This window comes from Papaver somniferum, chromosome 11, assembly GCF_003573695.1.
Source record: "Papaver somniferum cultivar HN1 chromosome 11, ASM357369v1, whole genome shotgun sequence".
Lineage (NCBI taxonomy): Eukaryota > Viridiplantae > Streptophyta > Magnoliopsida > Ranunculales > Papaveraceae > Papaver > Papaver somniferum.
The window spans coordinates 76,068,007-76,087,769 of NC_039368.1; the positions used below are offsets into that span (position 1 = coordinate 76,068,007).

The 19,763-nt window shown below is 39.6% G+C and overlaps 1 long non-coding RNA gene across 1 annotated transcript; it reads left to right on the top strand.

The window, feature by feature from the left end:
- The first annotated feature begins 10,839 nt into the window (after nucleotides 1–10,839).
- Nucleotides 10,840–11,833, top strand: LOC113320331. Its single transcript, XR_003346038.1, has 3 exons — nucleotides 10,840–10,970; nucleotides 11,101–11,203; nucleotides 11,430–11,833. It is a non-coding gene; the product is annotated as an uncharacterized LOC113320331 (long non-coding RNA).
- The last annotated feature ends 7,930 nt before the right edge of the window (nucleotides 11,834–19,763 follow it).

Sequence of the window (19,763 nt, forward strand, 5' to 3'; positions counted from 1 at the left end):
GATAGGTTCATCTTGGCAAAGGCCTTCATACAGATATGGGAAACACCGTTCACCTTAAAACCATCTACGTTTTTTTCTCTACATCCATCTTCTCAATCTTTCATGTGATTGGTTGACTCCGGTTATGATGTCCAGAAACTATCTGAGTAGAGCTCTGTCACTTATATATGAATTTTAGTATGCTTGACTGCAAACTCGTGTACAATAATTGGAATTTCGCATCAGGGTACTTCCTCTTGTAGTCAATGAGAGTATGCCAACCAAGGAGATTCTTTAGTGCCTTCCAAGGTTCTGCATAGATAGCTAGGGTCTGGAGTAAAGGTTTTGTGGGTACATCTCTGGTAAACCCTCCCGAGTTTATAACTCGGTCACTAGGGTCACCTGGTGAGTTAGGATTTTATTTTCTAGATTAGATTTGCTCGAGGACTAGGAAATAATAAGTTTGGGGGTATTTGATAAACACATTTTTGTGTCTAAATTGTCCTTAATTTTCTGTATTGTTGGTACTCAATTTTATACTTATTATGGTGTATTGTGTGTTTGTAGGTGTTTTTGGGAAATAAACATTTTTGGAATATTCGGCTCGAAAAGCTGTTAAAGTCATTCCGGAGGACATTTGCTAAACAGTCCCCAGTTTTGGATAAAGGGAACTCAATTACTAAGGGGCACCTTATTTGATATAGGTCACCTTTTTTACTATTCGACACCCATTGTTATTCACACATTGGATTCGGTTAAGCGTTGTCCATCTTCATCCTCGTGAAGTAACATTTTTGGCGGGAAAATATTTCTTCAAAATTGGTTTACAGCGTATTTACCTGGATTAATATTGGGCGACATTCTTGGAGATTTTGTTGCGCAGATGGATTGACTATGGCTTGTTTTACCAAAACAGGGTTAGTAATATCTTTGGATTCGATTGAAACGGAGTCACTTGGAAGAAGAAGAGAAACAGGGTATACATGCGTACATGAAATATTCTCGGGATTTTCCGAGTTAGTTTTGTAGTTCTGGCGTGTGTTATTCATCAGTTGATGTAGTCTATTTCATGTTTGAGACATAGATTCCGTAAAGAATGAAAGGAAAGAACGAGGAGAGGAAACCGGTGTTGATCTTTACACGGGTTCTGTTAACTCCTTCTCGAGTTTTATGTGGGGTTTCCGATGTCTGGCCTGTGTTTAACTCGATCAAGGGATGTGCAAAAGTAAGTTGGAGAGATTTAAGATGGAGTATATCGCATGAGTACCTAAATCAGGGAAGATATTCCCGTAACCAACATGGGAATAAAAGAAAATATTTTGTAATTATTATGGGGTTTGATTGGAGCTGTCGAGTATAAATAAGGTGTTGGGATGTCTTAGAAGAGCATGGAGTGTTAGGTGGACACGGCAGAGAGTTTAGGCCGGAGAAAGGAAAGTTGTAGACGTCATTGCCGCACTTTCGGTTGAAGAAGAAGACGAAGAATAGATCACTCTTTTTAATAGACTGTCATCTCTTCTCTGTAACAGTAGGTTCTGTAACAACCATAAAGCGTTACGAATCCATGTTCGATTATAATTCTTCAATAAAAACACCTTTTTAAGCAATGAATTATCTTTTTGAGTGTGTTTTCACCATGTGGAGCTAGACCCCAACACTGGGACGACGGATGAAGACGATTTCATACTTGGGTAAAATTATTTAATTCTTTTAAGACTTTTGCGTTAATTTTAATTGAAATATGATTTGAATTAATTGGTTGTCATTTAATTTGATGATGTATGCTTAGCTTAAATGTTTTGATACATCATGCTTAGGATTTACAACTAATCTTTTGAGAATCTACCTTGGAAAAATCAGAGTCCATGTTGATTTTATTTATTGAGCTTTCATTGTTGAGAATAAATAAATTGAACCTTATGTTATGAATTCGACGAAATCCTAGTCCCGGTAACTCTCTTCATTCCGTGACAATTTTTTATACATATATTTTTCTTTTATTTTAGTTTATTAATTCTTAAAATCAATCTCATCAAGTCCGAGTGAACGACAACCTTTTACCACTATCTAAAATTCGATCAGTAATGCGTGAGCTAAGTCCGTGAACCCAGTCCGCGAACTGGCGAAGTTCTCAAACCCGAGAATTTCTGATGGAGTTTGTAAACTCCATCCAGGAACTTAAGTCCGCGAACTTGAGTAGGTTATATCTAAAAACGTTGTTTGTGAACTTATTCATATTAACTAAGGGATGCAATTGCAAACCGTGGCTATGTATTTCATGAATCGATTCAAGTGAATCACATCGTTTTTGCTTCAATTGTGTCTTGTGTAGTACATAAGATTTCCTTGCAATTGAACAACTCTCTAACTAGTTCATTTGAGTCATTTGAACTAGTTATGGTGAAGAAGAATATGGTTGATACTAAAATGATCATATGGCTAACTATTTGGTTAACTATTGTTGAACCAACTAATGTACAAGTTTGGGTACGGTTACACAAGCCTTAAAACGTGCATTTCATTTGTGTATAACAAGCTATGTTTTCTATCTAACGGTTGATAAATATTAGCTTGACTCTAATCAGGTTTTCATCTAACGGTGAATATTGAATGCTTTGTTACCAAGCTAACATTGATTGCAAACCCTGATTTGAAAAACTATATAAGGGAGAAATCTAGCAACTGGGAAACCTAATCCCCACACATTCTGTGTGATACTAGTTGTGCTAAGTTATAGTCGATTCTCCTTTAACCTTTGGTTTCTTCTTCTAAACCAGGTTAACGACTTAAAGACTTCATTGGGATTGTAAAGCCAGTCCGATACTACTTTCTTGTAGTTGTGTGATCTGATCTTGTTGTTTCTATCGTACGAGTACAATTGTAATAATTGTCTTGAGATTTCTATCTCCGATAGGCAAGATAAAAAGTAATCACAAACATCTTCGTCTCATCGTTTGTGATTCCACAATATCTTTTTTCGCTGCGTCGATTAAGACTATTGTGAGGTGATTGATAATGCTAGGTTTTTCTTCGGGAATATAAGTCAGGATTATCAATTGGTTCATATTCACCTTGATTTATCAAAAGACGAAACAAAACTCGTAGGTATATTCGTGGGAGACGGATTTATCTATTACTGTAGACTTTTCTGTGTTACATATTTGTTTATTAAAGTCTTCGACTTTGGGTCTTAGCAAATCTTGGTTGTGGGTGAGATCATCTAAGGGAATCAAATAAGTAGTATCCTGCTTGGATCAGAGACGTAGGAGCATAACTGTACCTTGGATCAGTATGAGATTTATTGGGGTTCAACTACAGTCCAGACTGAAGTTAGTTTAAAGTAGGCTAGTGTCTGTAGCGGCTTAATACAGTGTGTGTTCAATCTGGACTAGGTCCCGGGGTTTTTCTGCATTTGCGGTTTCCTCGTTAACAAAATTATGGTGTTTGTGTTATTTCCTTTCCGCATTATATTTTGTTATATAATATAAATATCACAGGTTGTGCGTTTGAATCAGTCAATTGGAAATACGACCTTTGATTGTTGATTGAAATTGATACTTGATTTGGTACCGTTCAAGTGTTTTCTCTTGTATTCAATTAGACTCGCATACTTCTATTTGCTTGAGTAAGAATTGAATCAAGAAAGAGAGATATAACTCTTTGATATAATTTTATCTAGATTGAGTATAACTGTCTAGTTGATTCTCTAGAAAGTATATTGGATTTTGTCCATACAGATTGCTAAGAGAAATATTGGGTGTGGTTGTTAGACCCTCGCTTTGTCAATTGGTATCAGGGCAGGTAAATACGTTTAAAGACCTTATCAGTATGTGTTTGTAGCGATCTTATTATGGACGAGTCTATCTATAATAACGTACATGTTCATAAATTACCACATGATTTTCAAAGCTTGGATTCACCGGAGAGGACTGTCACATCTAGGTCAGTATCTAAATATTCTCTTAATGTAAAACCTGTTGAAGTCTGGGAAACACGCCTAGAAGAATAGCTGGATGAACTTTCTGATGAAAGTGATTCAGATATTATAGAGATGTTGATGAGGAAGTTTCTGAGTATGTGAAGGTTTTGAATTTGTTAGAAAAGAAGAAGATGACAACTTCTCATGTCACTCCTCTTCTGACTCCTCTCTGTCGAGAAAACAAGAAATTGAGAAGATGTTACGCAGGTGTTTATGTTTCTAATCGTTCTAATGAATCGATCCTCGAGGATTCTGAGGAAAAACTATGTATGAAGTCACCTGAATGTGATAATCTTTATCAAAAGTTTTGTTTCTTGAAAGAGAAACCTGCAGAATCTGAAGCAAGGATTAAGTCCCAACAAGCAAGTTTTGACGACAGAGAAAGCGCTTATCTCGCTCGAGAAAAATGCATTAAGGCTGATTTAACTGCCGCCCTTGATAAAATCAAGATGTTGGAAGATGACTTGAAAAATTTCAATACTAGTTCAAGAAAATTAACCAGTATGCTAGGAGCAAGTAAAAATCATCGTGATACACGAGGATTGGGCTATAAGGGAATAGATGCTCCAAGTACTAGCAAAGAGGTAAAATTTGTCAAGGATAGTAATGCTTCTCAACAAAAGTTTTCCACTGATGGCAAAAGTGAAATACCTTCACCGGAAGTTAAGGTTCAAAAGAGCAAAGTATATCAACCTCCAAAGTCAGCACACACGGATTGAGGTAAGAACATTCCTTATGTTTGTCACTATTGTGGAAATAAAGGTCACCTGGAAAGGAGATGTCGTTTCCGTATGAGGAATGAAAAACTTCATGATTTTCTTGTTTGGGCATCACAAGAAGTTGTGAAACCAAGATCATATGTTAAGACTAATCCCCTTAACACTACAGGTTGTGACTGTCCAACCTTTAGGTAAAGGAATCAGTGTTGTGATAAATCTAGATTTGCCTATAAACGTCTACGAATCCTTTTCACAATCGTAATGGTTATCAAAAGGATAACTTCGTAAAGACTAAGACAAGATCCGATGCTCCCAATTGGAGAAAGACTAACTTGAAAAAGAATAGTCACTCCAATTCTCTTCCGAGAAATTTGAAGAGAGTAATGGGAAGAAGATTTCGGTTATTCCTAAACGCACTCAGAAGTCGGTACCAAAGAAATCCAATGATGCTTTGAGTGTGAAAAGGAATGATATTTCAGAAAATTCCATGACTATGGAGAAGGCAGTATCCATGATGTTGGAACTTAACAAGCTTTTTGGAAAAATGGAATTGGATGTGAAAGGTTCTAAAAGTGATATCTTTCATGATAATCCAAAGGTCACTAGTGGTAATCAAGACATTGTTCACCCCAACGTAACTTGATTGTGTTGTAAGCGCATCCTCACCAAGGAATGCCCTGTTATGTATACAGTGAGGGAAGCACGAGAATTGGGGATCACAGATTATGTTCGGTAAGGCTGTAGAATTTGATTGGATTCTTCTAAAAAGGTATGTCTATAAATCTGAACAAGTTTTGTGTTTTTATAATGATCCACGTACCTTTCTTATCGTTCATTTCTACCTAACTTGATCTGTGTTTAAGGTTCTTAAATGTTTAGGTTTGAAAATAATAGTTCGGGATGTTTGGACTTAATGGTACACATACCTGGTGTGCATACCATCATTTAAAATAAAAATCCAGGGACTAAGTACATATACATGTTTGCATACTGCTCCAGGTCACGAAAATTCGTTTGCAAACTCGTATGCATACTTGCCTGTAGACGTCGATATTCGGTAAACTTGTTTTGGCCGTAACTTCTTCGTCCGAATTCGGAATGACCTCATTCTTTTTGCATTCACTTTATTTTTGAATTCTATTAAACATGGATATGATAATTATTGTATTTGGACGATTTAATATTGGTTTTTGTCCCTTCTCTTGTTATTGAGTGTTTTGCTCCGTTTCGTCGCACTTGTTCCACTTCTCTTGGAATTGGGCACTTGTTATTCGTGGAGTGCTACTCTTCTAAGCTCATTTGTAGATTTTAAAAGAATGTTGTTGGTGAATCACAAAGAAGGAAGTTCAAGAATGGGAAGTAACACGCATTACTATGGGATTATTGAATGTTCACAATCATATGTGAACTATGGTGCATGGTCGTTAATGACTTTGTATGTTCTTCTTTGTTAAGAAAATCTTTTTCTACACCTTTGGTAGATATTCTTGGTGTAAATCCGGGCGAAAAAGATTGATTCTACCCTCTAAGGACAAATTATCTTATATGTGCATTACGAGTTTGTCTTGATGCCTAGGAATCTTCTTATGAGAATTTATTCTTGTTTTTGAGAAGGATTACTAGAGTTTGGAATAGCAATGATTGTGGTTACACATAGCTATTTCCAAACGTTTTCATCTTCAATATTTTTAGATTTATTTATTTAAATTCTAAGTTGTTTAGAAGATGATTTTTGCAGTATTAATTTATGATTTTACATATTGCAATGTGTTATGGGATATGTGTGTTTGCGTTCGTGAACTATGATTGTCCCGTACCTTGTCAAAAGTAAAGTCTTTCGTAAGTCGATATTCACATATTGATAAAAGAATGAATGGACTTTTGACAAATAACAAAAGTTAGGCCTATTATATCAATTATTGATGGAAGATAGGTTAAAATATTTTGTTTAGAAGGATTATGTCTATTGTATGTCATTGTGAAATAGTGATGAAAAATAGAATGAATCCTTGTGTATTCCGCAGTATTGATCTTCCCTGATCCATAATCTTCACTGTGAGGCTCCGTAAGTTTTCTTATGTTGAGCACTATCGACTGAGTTGATTATTTTCTTATGATTAGCTTAGTTGTTGCTCCGTAAGTTTTCTTATGTCGAGCATGACCAACTAAATTAATTACTTTTGTGATTAGTTTGGTTGTGTATTCCGATTATATTAATTATGGGATCTCTTGTGATTAATCTAATTGAGTATTTTTTTAGTCTCCATAAGATTCACTTATGTTGAGCACTTCCGATTAAACAAATCATAGGTTCTCTTTTGGTTAATTTAATTGAGTATTTTTGGATTCAAATTCATACTTGTATGTAATTAGTTATGTCCAAAGAAATCCTTATTTTCTTTCGAAATTAAGGTCGCTTTTGTTGTTCTTTCGGGAATGACATCAAATGGGGGAGAGTTCTTAATTGAACTTGTGATTAATTGACAATTTTTGTGGGGAGTTCGGCTGTGGAATATTATAGGGGCTATCTTGTATCTTTATAGACTCCATGATGAATGCGTTTTTAGCTTCGGCTTTGTGATTGCATCTAAATAAGATGATATATGCTTTCTTTTGGTCATGAAATGTCTCTTTCGAAAATTTCATTAGGATATCGTTCTTGTACCTTTGCCAATTTTATTTACAAAAAGGGGGAGAATTAATATGTAGTTCACACTACAAATACATATGGTTTTCGAATCAATATGTAACGGGAAGTGGTTTCCATGTGAGATGGAGTATTGACTAAGGGGGAGTGACATATCACCATAGTATTGTTGTTAAAGTTGTGATACAATTGAACTTTGATGCTGTGTAATGATATTATGACATTGTATAACAATGATTGAGAACTCTTGTTTTCTCGTTGTTGTAGCTACGGATTTTCAACAACGATGATGCTAACTTACAACCTTTGGGATCATTGGGGTACTTGGAAGTGACGAATATTTTGAGTAATGTTGAAGATTAGGCATGTGGAATAGGAGCTACAAAAGTTTATTTATATATTTTTTGTATTCCATATGTATTGGTAGTTTTGTCACTAAAATTGACAAAGGGGGAGATTGTTGGAGCATTGCTCGGTCGAACTCGCATGTGTTGCTATCTCAAGCATGTTTGTCAATGTTAGTGATCAAAACTATAAGTCTTTATTTCTAGTCTACTATAGCTAAGGTCTCGGACTAGGATAGAAAGTGTAGTTGAGCTCAAGAACTCCATGGCAATCATCATAGAAGACGAAGGATTACTCAAGGAACTGGTGGATCTTCATCGACTAAAAGGTATGTGGAGACTTGAACTTATCTATCACTCAAAAGTCTATTTATCTCCTATCTTGAGACAAAAAGTCATTTTACTATATAGACTTAGATTATATACATTTGGTATTTCGAGCCGAGTTTATCTCGCCTATCTATTTCTCGAAATATGTGTTGGTAAGCTTTCGCTTTAGCCAAGTTCATCTTTACCTAGTGACGAAAGTCATGTTATGTTTCAATCACTTTGAAAATTGCTTTGACGGAAAATGGTTTGTGAATAACAACTATATAACGTCCTCTGAGAATGTTTCAATGATTGAAATGAGAGTTTAGATTATATAACCATTGGAGGATACAAGCATTGTTGTGGAAAAACATATATGTATAAGTACTTATTCCTTGAACCGAAGTTTGCGAACTTTGTTGATCAAGTGAACCGGAGTAGTGTGGGAGGTAAGTCCGCGAACTCATTCCGCGAACTGGCGAAGTTCTCAAACCCGAGAATTTCTGCTGGAGTTTGTAAACTCCATCCGGGAACTTAAGTACGCGAACCCAGTCCGCGAACTTGAGTAGGTTATATCTAAAAACGATATTTGTGAACTTATTCATATTAACTAAGGAATTCAATTGCAAACCGTGGCTATATAGTTCATGAACCGATTCAAGTGAATCACATCGTTTTTGCTTCAATTGTGTCTTGTGTAGTACATAAGATTTCCTTGCAATTGAACAACTCTCTAACTGGTTCATTTGAGTCATTTGAACTAGTTATGATGAAGAAGAATATGGTTGATATGAAAGTGATCATATGTCTAACCATTTGGTTAACTATTGTTGAACCAACTAATATACAAGTTTGGGTACGGTTACACAAGCCTACAAACGTGCATTTCATTTGTGTATAACAAGCTATGTTTTCGATCTAACGGTTGATAAATATTAGATTGAATCTAATCAGGTTTTCATCTAACGGTAAATATTGAATGCTTTGTTACCAAGCTAACATTGATTGCAAACCCTGATTTGAAAGACTATATAAGGGAGAACTCTAGCAACTGGGAAACCTAATCCCCACATATTTTGTGTGATACTAGTTGTGCTAAGCTAGAGTTGATTCTCCTTTAACCTTTGGTTTCTTCTTCTAAACCAGGTTAACGACTTACTGACTTTATTGGGATTGTGAAGCCAGACCGATACTATTTTCTTGTAGTTGTGTGATCTGATCTTGATGTTTCTATCGTACGAGTACAATTGTAATAATTGGCTTGAGATTTCTATCTCCGATAGGCAAGATAAAAAGTAATCACAAACATCTTCCTCTCATTGTTTGTGATTCCACAATATTTTTTTTCGCTGCTTCGATTAAGACTATTGTGAGGTGATTGATAATACTAGGCTGTTCTTCGGGAATATAAGCCCTGATTATCAATTGGTTCATGTTCACCTTGATTTATCAAAAGATGGAACAAAACTCGTAGGTATATTCGTGGGAGACGGATTTATCTATTACTGTAGACTTTTCTGTGTGATACATATTTTTTTATTAGAGTCTTCGACTTTGGGTCGTAGCAACTCTTGGTTGTGGGTGAGATCAGCTAAGGGAATCAAGTACGTAGTATCCTGCTGGGATCAGAGACGTAGGAGCATAACTGTACCTTGGATCAGTGTGAGATTGATTGGGGTTCAACTACAGTCCAGACCAAAGTTAGTTTGAAGTAGGCTAGTGTCTGTGGCGGCTTAATACAGTGTGTGTTCAATCTGGACTAGGTCCCGGGGTTTTTCTGCATTTGCGGTTTCCTCGTTAACAAAATTCTGGTGTCTGTGTTATTTCCTTTCCGCATTATATTTTGTTATATAATAGAAATATCACAGGTTGTGCGTTTGAATCAGTCAATTGGAACTCCGACCTTTGGTTGTTGATTGAAATTGATTGATACTTTATTTGGTACCGTTCAAGTGTTTTATCTTGTATTCAATTAGACTCGCATACTTCTATTTGCTTGAGTAAGAATTGAATCAAGAAAGAGATATATAACTCTTTGATGTACTTTTATCTAGTTTGAGTATGACTGTCTAGTTGATTCTCTAGAAAGAATATTGGAGTTTGTCCATACAGATTGCTAAGCTAAATATTGGGTGTGGTTGTTAGACCCCCGCTTTTTCAAGGTACACATACCTCCAAACTCAGTTGAATTCCTGGACTTGAACTTTATGTCGGTACGCATACGGGTATGCATACTAAGTTCCCGGACTTTCAACTAACCAACTGTTGATGGTGGTTTTTAGTTCAGGGATAAATTTGTAAAACCTTGCATTTAATGTGCCGTCACTCTGTAAATAAACGGAGCCATGTAAAAGTGATGAGTGTTCAACCTCTTCACTGACGCACTTATTGAGCAACTCAATATTTTCTTATGAAATTTACCCATAATGCACTACACCATATTCTGTGATTAGGAACTAAAATTGGTAACCATCATGTTCCCGTTACTAACTCGTAACTGGAAATTTCAGTTACGAAAATTTAGTAACTGTTCAAGTTCGGTTACGAAATAAGCCTCGTTTAGTAACGGCCCAGCCCATGTTACTATTAGAAACTGCTAGTAAAATACTGTACCAAGAGTTCGTGTGCGGGGTAACACAAGGCTTCATGTTTCCTCCCAAATATTAGTATGGGAGAATTGGAAAAATGCCCCAAAACTGGGTGCAATGTTGGAAATCTGCCCCAACATTTAAAAAGTTGGAAAAATGCCCCATTTTATTAGAAATCCAGTTAAGTCACATGTGTGAGCTTATACATGCGAAAAAAAAGATAATTCTACCCTACGTATATCTTTATGTAACCTGACTCTCCCTCTCCAGTCCAACCGCATTATCTTCTTTTCTCTTCCTTTTTCACCGAGCAAGCAGAGCAGCCAATTCTTCTTCTTCTTCTATTCCTTCTTGATGAGATTCGTTTGAACATCTTGGTTAGAAATCGACAATTTCTTTTACAAGGTGAAGGACCCTTTCTTCTAAATCATTGAGATAATCGGAACAATCGATCTGAAAACTAATAAAATCAGATTTCTTTATTTAAATTTTGAAGATGGTTAAGTACCCTAACTTTGTTTTTGTTGTTTGATAGCCATTAGAAGGTGGACCAGCTAAAAAATTACCTAAGTTTGAAAAACCATTGGATACTTCATCGTCTGTTTTGTATATTGGTTTCTATGAAAAGGAAATGGAAGGTATGATTTCATTGGGACATTTGAATCTACTTGTGATTTCCATATTTTTAGTTTAAATTTCTTATTTGTTTTGAATTTGGGTTTTGATTTTCTTTATTGTAGAGTTCTTTTTGCAATTTAGTTTTATTAAGCAATGGGGATAAGAAGGCTTGTTTAGCTTTAATGTTTTGCTCATGAACTTTTAAAGGCATGCAATGAATTGGGAATTTTCGCTCTTACTGATCAGGGGATCCCGTGGTCTCTACTTGACCAGCTTTGATATTCTGGGAGCTCAGCATATTATTATGAATATGGCAACCACCTTTCTGGCGGAATCCCTTATCCACCAATGCATTTGTCCGGTGGACCTTCACCATATTCCAGCGGATCTGTGATGGGACAAGGTACAACCCCTTTTCTTTCCTCTTCCTGTCATGCTAAAAGCAATGCTTTATTTAGGATTAGTCATCTCTTTGCTGAAAATTTCACCACTACAATTTAATTTTTGTTTATAGACTATCGTTGTCACTTCTATTGTTCGTCAACTCATTGTTGTCATTGCCAAATATGGTGTGGTGATGGTGCATGTAGTAATAATCCCAGATATTTTATAAATTTCGGCACCATGCCCATATTATTCAACTAATATAAGTTTCTTTGAATACTTTCTGTGATATGTTTCCCGGCTGAACCCTTAATATTGATATGACATGACAATTTGTGTTCACTCGCAGCAGAGTAGCACGGATTTCCAAGTATCGAGGTTAAGGTCCTTGCATAAAAGTACTCAATCAGAAAGCATACCGCTCTCTGGCAATAAACTTAAAGAACTCTGTGTCAACACATAGAATTCAATCAATTTTGTGATAATTCATAAGATTCAAATATTACCTTGATTAATTTGCAGAAATTAGGATTTTGCGCCTTGCGCAATACATTAGACCCCGTTGGTCAAAATTAAGCTTAGGCGAACTAAGCAATTAATCCGCCATGGATTAGTAGGTGCAAAATCCTACTCAAAATCAGAAAACAAGAAATGGAAAGGAGTCGCGGAATAGGAGCAGCACCAAAGGGAGGTGTGGCCCTTCCTTAGGCCAGCCGACGCCATTTTCAATTGGACACGCCCCATGTTGCCCGACCGACCTTATTTCCCCATCGACCAATCAGGTCGCCTTAACTCGCCACACGCACACTAGAAGTGTGGCCACGCCCATGCTTGGCCGGACCTCTTCTATTAACCAATCAGGTTGCTCCAAACATGCCACAGTGTTGAAAAAAGGGGAAACTACGCCAGATGGTCACAAAGACAATTGGCTTTCCAAAAACCGCGCCAACATGCCAAACGTGCCATGTTGCGCCAATAAGTTGAGCGGCATGCCAACATGCCACTCAGCCACGCCAAACGTGCCACTTTGTGGCAGCATGCCAAAACATGCCAACGTGCCGTAAATAGCACCCTACGTGCTAACCTACCTCATGTTCGTGGCCAACGCCATGATGTGCTTAAATTAAGGTTTTCTAGTCAGAAGCACGACTCTGCTTTAGGCGCATTAACAAAAACCCTAATTTCCAGTTGTGGCTCAAATCACGCCACTTGGGGCCCACAACATGCCACGAGCCGCGTGGGATCCAGGAAACCCTAGGAATGGTGCCATATCATAGCCACTCATAGCCACTCTTGCTCCTGTGGCCGTTTCCACATTATGACCTTACTATAGTTCCTTTGGCATGACTATGGCGCCGTTGCACAAAAAGCGTCAACATGCCGCGGCCACATGCCACATGCACTAATTAGGGTTTCGGCATGCCAAACCCTAATTTAGGCGAAGTTGCTACGCCAACCAAGCCAAATCATGCTACCCAGAGCATTGGGATTGATGTGGCAACTAGAACTAATATTGCCAAGCCATATTTGGGTCTAACACCAATATGCCAAAATCTAGCGGCCATGGATACGCCAGGCGCTGCTTGCACCACCGTGCCACTGGCACGCGCTAATTATGCCAACCATTCCATTGTGCCACTGGCATGCGCTAAATATGTCACTACACCATTGGCATGTGCCAATGTCGCCACTGTGCTATTATTGGGCGCCAACAGAATGTGGCCATAATCAATAGCCACCCATTCTCTTGAGTTACAATCTCAGCCGTCCAAATTCTCCACAGAATTGACAGGCCTATGGCAAGTCTTAGGTGACCAGCCAAGACAAGCATAATAGCGCCACATGCAATTCTCCTGCGGAAAGTATCTTGACTTTGACTTGCCACACATAGAACTCTGCTACACGTTTTCCACGAAAACACTCGACAAACATGTCACAAACTGGGGGGATACTCATCAGGGTATTGGTCTAGAGGTTTACAGCGTGCGGGGTGCTACACATCCATTATAAGAAAATATCAGAAAGCAGGGTAGTTAGTGGCGGCAAGAAGTAGTGGGTGTAAACTAACCCGTCTCCTTCATAGTGGGAACGTGGTTTTCTGGCATTTACACACGACCCCACTTCTCTATCACTCAATCATTCCCACTTTATACGAGATCAGGGTGCGTTCAATATGACTTGTATAAATAAGTTCTACCTATTTCAACCAAACGACAAGAGTTTTGGTTAACAACACAATATCCAGAAAAAACACCAAAGAACTGATAGCTTACATTCCGCAAGCCAGTTCCAAAATTCGGATACAAGTCATAAAATATCCACACCTTCAGAGTTAACCATTCTAATCTCAACACCTTCTTTGCTTCCCTCCCTAAGACCAACCCTTCTGCTTCACTTTGTGACTGAAGCAAGACTGGAACGACCATTTCTTGGTTTAGTCCAGGATTGTACAAATTGATCTCTCGAATCTAAAGTACTCCCGTGTAGTGCATTTGTTTAAGGTTTAGATTTGTTTCTCATCCACACACCCACATTTACCAAAACTAGCAGAAATAGTTTTTACCCAAAAACAACTGGCGACCACAGTGGGAGTTTAATCTCTCGGTTGCAACTCCAATTTCCAAAAGAATGGTCGGTCTTAGAACTGATTGCACAAATCCGAATTACGCTCATAATCTGGCGAATGGCGACACTTCTCCTCCCGACGCTATACCCTATGGTACAACCAATGAAGAAATCCCAAGACTGATCGAGTTAGCACGAGTTCAGGAGATCCACACAAGAAACATGTACCTGATAAAGGAGGCGATAAACAACATACTCGATTTTCTTGTCAAATTGACATCATATTGGAGCGGTTCACTTGTCCAGGAAATTCCAGTGCTGGGGACTGACGCCCCGGTGGATCGCCCTCAGATCAACAGTTTCACCACCAACCAGATGCCAGTGGACCAGGAAGCAGCCTCTTTGGTAGAGAGTTTATGTGAGATCTTACACCTTTCAAGGGATCAGCGAGCAGAGATATTTGCTGCAATCAATCAAATAGCCTTGGATGCGTGTTTGGATCCTTCACGTCCAGAGACCTAAAGAATGTCAGAGATGTCCGTCAACAATGTTACATTTACCGAAGATGACATGATGGCGGAAGAAGATCATAATAGAGACCTACATGTCACTGAATGCATTAAGGATTCGGAATTCAAAAGATCTCTCATCAACACAGGAGCATCCTCGAATGTTATTACTCTTAGAACACTCAGGACAGCCAAGGTGCGGCCAAATGAAATCGTACGACAACCTACCACAATGACAGATTTCGAAGGAAACCAAAAAAAGCATGTATGGACATACCAGTCTAAATCTGTCAGTAGGACCAGTCCAGTCGAAGGTAAAATTCGAAGTAATAGAGAAAGAGCCGGACTACCACATGATACTAGGAAGATCGTGGCTCCATGACAACAGGATCATCCCTTCAACGTATCACCAATGCCTGAAAACCATGCTGAATAAAGAAGTTGTCCGCATTCCCGCGTCATTGTCTCCTTATGCACCAATTTGTGGCATGGAGCTGTTCGAGCCAAAGGAAAATTCACGAAACTCTTCCGGCAAGGTTTACTGCACTCTACTCCCTACATGGCCGTCAATTGAGGAGGAGGACAGACTTGCGTCCCTAAACAAAGGGACCCAGTCTCACGGCACACCTCCACCTACAAGGCACGCCAATTTTCCTTCATCAAACGGAAGTTTGGCTCATCCTCATACAAAAAGGGAGCGGGCATTTGTTGCAAGTCGTGATGAAAAAGGGAAAACCGTATGTCAGCGCCGCTGTTAGAAATTAGCAGGGGAGACTACCATCCAGTATGTCCGCTCAATGGAATGCAATTATAATGACAAACCACAAGAAGAAGTGTCAGACGCTCCGCGACAGATACAAGACGACGCGAATTCCACCACAGATGAACTCGAGATTGTCAACATCGGAAGTAAAGAATCCCCGCGGCCCGTTTCCATCAGCTCGGCTCTATGTAAAGATGAACGCACAAAACTTGTGAACTTTCTTAAGGAATATCAAGATGTATTCGCGTGGACATACGAGGAAATTCCTGGCTTGGATGCAAAACTGGTCACTCATCATCTACATATAATACCTGGATCCAAACCAGTCAAGCAATCTTCAAGACAATTCAGGCACGATGTGGAGGAACCAATCAAGACTGAGATTCAGAAGTTGCTAGCAGCCGGTTTCATCAAACCCATTCACCATCCTACATGGTTGGCCAATGTGGTTCCTGTAAAGAAGAAGAGCGGTCAAATCAGGTGATGTGTCGATTTTAGGGATCTGAACAAATGCTGCCCCAAGGATGATTTTCCACTTCCCAACATTGATATGCTGGTAGACGCCACCAATGGACATGGCATGTTCTCCTTCATGGACGGATACAACGGCTACAATCAGATAAAAACGTATGAGCATGACGCGAGTAAGACAGCTTTTCGAACCCCTCTCGGAAATTTTTATTATACCGTGATGCCTTTCGGTTTGAAAAATGCTGGCGCTACTTACCAGCGCGCCATGACTGCAATCTTCCATGACATGATGCATAAGAAAGTTGATGATTACGTGGATGACATAGTGGTCAAATCAAAAACTCGAGCGGCACACACAGAGGTTCTGTGGAAAGTGTTTGAAAGATGTCGCGAGTACAAACTACAAATGAACCCTTTGAAGTGTGCTTTTGGCGTCTCTTCAGGAAAATTTCTCGGATTCCAAGTGACTGCTGAGGGAATCAAGGTTGACCCAACCAAGACCCAAGCCATCCTCACGATGCCGCCTCCTCGAACGGTGAAAGAACTCCAGAGCTTCATGGGCAAGGTAAATTACATTCAGCGTTTTATACCTGGTTTAGCCCAGCTTATCGCTTCGTTGACCCCCTTACTGAAGAAAGGAGCAAGTTTTGTTTGGACCGCGCTACAACAAGAGGCATTTCAGAGATCCAACAAATATATTGTCATCCCCAGCAGTCATGAAGTCTCATGTACAAGGAAGATCATTGTGTCTCTACACTTCTTTCAGTGATACTTCTGTTGGATCTCTCCTCGCTCAAGAAGATGATGAAGGAATTGAACATCCTATATACCATTTTAGTCGAACTTTGATGGATGCTGAACTCAGATATCTGAAGGCAGAAAAAGTGTGTTTAGCCCTAATTCACTCCATTCAGAAGTTTAGATAGTATTTGTTGTCAAACAAAGTGGTGGTGATATCTAAGGCTGACCCCGTCAAATTTTGTCTTTCAAAACCGGACTTGATGAGAAGGCTGGCCAAATGTCTCCTCCAAATGTCAGAGCTAGATATAACATGCGCTTCCCAAAGGGCCATCAAAGGACAAGCAGTCGCAGATTTACTAGCAGCTTTCCCGGGAGAAGGAACCACCGCATTGCATGAAGACCTTCCTGGAGAATTTCCGGAAATCTCTTTTGTCAAAGAAGAAGCGTGGCTACTGTATTTCGATGGCTCTGCCACCCCTAGAAATAATACTGGAGGAGCGGGTATAGTTATGGTGTCTCCCACTAGTGAAGTCTTTTCGCATTCCTTCAAGCTGGACCTTCAGTGTACCAATAATTCAGCGGAATATGAAGCTTTTCTCATAGGGATATCGCTGGAAAAACAAGCAGGCGCCACGCACCTGGAAGCAAGAGGCGACTCTAAGTTACTAGTTATCCAAATGAATGGAGCATACGCACTAAAAGAGATAACACTGGCTCCGTATAGATATGAGGTGCAAAAGTTATTGAATTACTTCCCTGATGCAACCATAACTCATGTCGTCCTAAGCAACAACAAACACGCTGATTGCCTAGCCACATTGGCCTCGAAGCTGCAATTTGAAGGTTTAGAAGAAACCTTGACAGTGAGGAGACAGACTGTAGCATCGACATGGCTCTTACAGTCCAAAGATGCTGAAACAAACGATTGGAGGACACCGATTATCCAAGAGCTCAACAGTTCTCTTTCCCAAGGAAAGGTTAGTCTCAAAACCCTACAAAAAAATTCCATGCTTCACGGAGTGTTATATCATCGAAACCCAGATGGCTCCCTGTCGAGATGTCTCGGTGATGAAGAAGCACAGATACAGCTTAACCACGTTCATGGCGAAATTTTTGGACAAACGTTGGTGGTAAATTTTTACCATCGTCTTCAACGCCTTGGCTACTACTGGACGGATATGGAGGCTCAATCTCGATTTCTCCAAGGGTCTTGCTCCAACTATCAAGCACCGCCACATCAACTGGAAATCTTTAACATTGACCATGCTAGGGACTGGCGAGAGCCATATGTAAATTACCTCCGCGACGGTATACTCCCTGCCAATAAGAAGGATGCATCCAAGATGAAGCAAAGAGCCAAAAGATTTGTATTTCATGAAGGAACCCTGTACCGTAATAGCTTTGGAGGTGATATGATACGATGCCTGGAAAAGGCGTAAATCCCAATTATGCCGAAGGAGACGCATGAAGGTGAACACCAAGGGGAGAAGAAACTATTCCTCCAAATACTCGAGAAATACTACTTGCCGACTATGGAAGATGATGCAGCAGCGTTTGTTCAAAGATGCCACAAATGCCAAATTCACGGGAGCCTAATCCACGCACCTTCCACTCTCCTGCACTCGGTGAGTAGTCTGTGGCCATTTTACAGCTGGGGACTTGACATCATTGGGAAGATTAACCCGCCATCGTCGAAGCAACATGAGTATATCATAACCGCAACGGAGTACTTTACTAAATGGATTGAAGCCATTCCTCTATGAGGGACTACTGGAGCGACATTTTCATCCTTTATTAAGGAGTACATCATTTGTCGGTTTGGCGTGCCTAAGCACATCATTACTGATAACGGCACTCCCTTCGCCAACAAGCAAGTATAAGAGTTACTCGAGGAATACGAAATTAAACAAGTCTTCTCTACTCCTTACTATCCTCAAGGGAATGGGCAAGCCGAGAGCACCAACAAGACTTTAATTCGTATTCTCAGTCGGACAGTACACGATAACCTCGGACATGGCACGAGCAATTGCCCATGGCACTATGCGCATATCGGGCGGCACCTAGAAGCTCTACTGGCGTTTCTCCCTATTCGCTCGTCTATGGTACAGATGCAATCCTCGCAGCAGAGATCAAAATTCCGTCGGCTAGTATTGCGGCAACAAGTGGAGTCCAATGGAATGAGGCTGAGGCATCATATTCCAGAATAGCGGAGTTACATAATCTAGACTCCAAGAGAACTAAGGCGGAAGAACATGCTCAGACGTACAGGACATATGATAAAGCCGTAAAACCTCGAATCTTTCAAGCAGGAGATCTGGTGTTGAAGACTGCCAAGCACATTCAGCAATACATGTATGTACCAAAATTCTTTCCAAAATGGGAGGGACCTTATGTGGTCACCAAATCCTACAACAGTGGGTACTACAAGATTGTCAAAGAAGATGGAGGAAAGTTGGAAGCGGTCATCAATGAAAAATGGTTCAAGGCATACTACGCCTGACCATTGCTCCACCTCTCGTCGTTTCATAACACGGCCGGCCAGGAATTTCTTTTCCTTCCTCCCTCATGTCCGAGTTATCAAAATTTCATTTAGTCAAGACGTACTAATGAAAATTGCATTTAGTCCCAAACACCAGTACAATTAAAAAAAATAATTCAGAACCCAAAAGAAAAATCAGACGTTCTCATGGCTGCATATTCAAAATAACAACTGAGAAAAGGCCATCCAAAAAGTTGTAGTTTCTTGAAAGCATCATCTTCAGCCTGTTTTGGTACATTTCAGTCCTTCTCTTCAAATCCCGGATTGCCTGTTCCACCTTTTGAGATTCAGCAGTCAGAGCCTTCTCCTTTTCCAAAATGGCCTTTGTAGCAGGAACAACGTTGGCAAGGAGGCCGGCTCGATCAACTTTGACAATGTCAAGACGGTGCCGCAGCCATCTTATGTTAAACTCCATGGATTCGCAGGTAGATACCATATTCTCCAACTTTTCAACGGTTGATTCAGTGACGTCGCGAATGGATGTGCCTTCCATTTCGACAATCATGGGCAGAAGGCAGTTCACTGTGGTGACTAACGCAGACGAGCAATGTTGCACCACGTTCCTGGTTGCAATGTGGTCGTATCTTCTCCATATCTTCGTGTTTAAA